This window comes from Paroedura picta, chromosome 4 (genome assembly GCF_049243985.1).
Source record: "Paroedura picta isolate Pp20150507F chromosome 4, Ppicta_v3.0, whole genome shotgun sequence".
Taxonomy (NCBI): Eukaryota; Metazoa; Chordata; class Lepidosauria; order Squamata; family Gekkonidae; genus Paroedura; species Paroedura picta.
In genome coordinates, this window is record NC_135372.1 from 21,929 (window position 1) to 24,578 (window position 2,650).

At 49.4% G+C, this 2,650-nt stretch overlaps 1 long non-coding RNA gene across 1 annotated transcript; it reads left to right on the forward strand.

The window, feature by feature from the left end:
• Positions 1 to 1,205: 1,205 nt before the first annotated feature.
• On the forward strand, positions 1,206 to 1,914 carry LOC143836698 (uncharacterized). The gene is made up of 3 exons (XR_013230665.1): positions 1,206 to 1,554; positions 1,676 to 1,759; positions 1,846 to 1,914. It is a non-coding gene; the product is annotated as an uncharacterized LOC143836698 (long non-coding RNA).
• The last annotated feature ends 736 nt before the right edge of the window (positions 1,915 to 2,650 follow it).

Sequence of the window (2,650 nt, forward strand, 5' to 3'; positions counted from 1 at the left end):
GGCATGATGCCCTTGTTTTCAGGGAATCTAACCACAGGAAAGCCATGGACGAAGGGGTCTTTGTTCCAGGAAACCCCACCGTCACCATTGAGGGCGTGCGTGTGCCGGCGTTGGTGCTCGGGGACGGAGCCTACCCATTACGCCGCTGGCTCATGACTCCCTATAAGCGGCCAAGGACAGACGTGCAGAGCCACTACAACCTCAGTCACTCCCGGGCAAGGAATGTAGTGGAGCGTGCCTTTGGACGTTTGAAGTCTCGGTTCCGTTGCTTGATGTCACGACTCCATGTGCATATAGACAATGTGACTCCGTTGATCATCGCATGTGTCATTTTGCACAACATCTGCGAGGACAAGGGACATAACATCCCCTTCCCTGTGGCTGAACCTGAACCTGTAGTCCTTCAGGATACACAAGACATCCCTGAAGCCAGGAGAAAAAGGATCTATGCGGAGGGGTGCAAGGTTCGGGACGCTATAGCCACTCACCTCTACAGAAATAGGAGGCGTGTTTGATTGTTTTTTTCTACTCTGTTGTAAAATAAAGGTTTATGTTCTTTGTTTAACCTTGTCTTGTGCGGTTTGTCTATTTAGCCAGCCAAAAAACGGGGAATCTCTGGTCCAAAAGCACTTTGACAGACCTTAATGCTAACTCCACGCTGAAGTTGACAAACACAGTACGGAAGCACTGAACAGGGAAAGGTTGGGGAGGCGGGTAGCCAGGAAGTATTGGCGACCCCTGTCAAACTGGAGGATAAAACCACTGATGTTCCAAGGAATAATTTTATTGGTGGGCAGCTTTGATACATTTAAAATTGGGGTGGTTGATCAGAGCAACGCATTTTCGTTGCCTAACCGTCATTCCGAAGATGCCGAAGCCACGGAAGGGCTCCTTCTGGCAGCGCGCCGAGGCTGAGGCACTTCTGGAGCTGGTTCTCCAGTCCAAAAGCATTGGCCGCCTTATGGCCAGCACCCACTGCCACACCAAGGGTGCTTACCTGGTGTTGGCATCCAAGCTGAGGGAGAGGGGCTACGTCCGGACCTGGGAGCAGGTCCGGACGAAATTTAAGCGGATTAAGCTGGACTTCCTCAATAGTCTAGAACAGTGGGGGGGGGGGGTTCCGCAGCCAAGTGGAAGAACAGTCTTCCACGATCTGATGGTCCAGATATGGGAGAAGGCTGGGAAGCCCCCCCTGGACATGAGGAGGCATATGGGTGAGTGCTGCCCTCGTTATGTTTTACCCTAAAGCATGCATGGACTGTCTAGATGCCTCTTTCCCCAACTGTCTCCATGATATTTGAGAAAGCATTAAGATGCTGTCAACTCCTTCTGACATCGCCAGCCAGTACTGTCAAACCACTTTGGTAATGCACTTTGGCTCTGATTGTGGTGTGGCCATCAGCTGTGTTTTATCTTTGGTTTGTGTGCTTTTACTTATGAATTCTCTTTTTCTTCGCCCAGCCACACAATCACCAACAAAACTTGCCCTGGCCAAATTACCTGAGCGTGAGGAAGGGGAGGAAGAGGGGCCTTCCACCTCAGCACAGGCTGCAGGTGAGAGTTTTATTTCTTTGAGGGAGACCCATGTGTGTGTGCCCCCATGAAGCCATAAGGGAGCCTGCTGTGACGCTTCCATTAGAACTGTGATTGAATTCTTTTTATTTGATTTCTATAGCAGAAACAATGGAGGCCAGGATGCGTGCCATGGAGGCCAGGCTGGCATCCTTGGAGGGGCTCGTAGAGCAGCAGCAAAGGGACTGTGAGTACTGCACCTGTGCTTGGGTGTGGGTTTTGTCGCTTTAGCCTACATATATGGCTTACCATTTGTTTTTAACCCATTTGCAGGGCAGGCAGAAGTGGCTGACCTGAGAGGGGAGCTGGAGAGGCAGAGGCAGCAGAGGGAGGCGGAAGAACGTAGGTTATGTTCCCCACCGCCCAACTCTCCGCATACTGTGGTTAAGGCCACTAAAAACTGTATCCATGTAAACTCCAGATTAAAAAATATCTGTGGCGCTAATGTGTACCTGTTTTTCCTCCCCACACAGTGAAGAAGAAGGAGGAGGAAGACCTCTTCAAGCGAAAAGTCAGGGGCACAGTGACCCGGTTGAGCAAAAGGCTGAGGGAGATGACAGAGGGCGGAGGGAAAGGGGCTGGTGAGGGGAGCAGTGGGACTTGAGTTTTGTTTTCTGTGTGTGTTTTGGGGTGGGGGGTGGTGGGGGTGTCCAAGTTACATTCCCTAATGTTTTTCCCCTGTTAAATATATACATTTGTTTAAAAAAATTGGTTTTCCAGGGGGGTGGGGGGTGGGGGTGCTGGTGGGGCTCCAAGTTACATTCCCTAATGTTTTTCCCCTGTTAAAATGTTTTTGAAAATAAAATGTTATTGCAAATTTTCTTAAAAGACTCCAGTGTGACTCCTTACACTCGCACACCTTTCACCCCACACTCCTAAAACTCCTTGAACTGACACCCCTCCAACCTCCAACCCACACAACAGTACCAGAATATACACAATCACTAGAGAGGCCGCTTTCGGCCTTCCTGATTCTACAGTAGGGTATACAGAGACAGAGTCAAAAATATAAACTTTATTTAACAAACAACAACAAACACAGATAAAATTAAATAGAAAAACTGGCCCAAACTAGGAG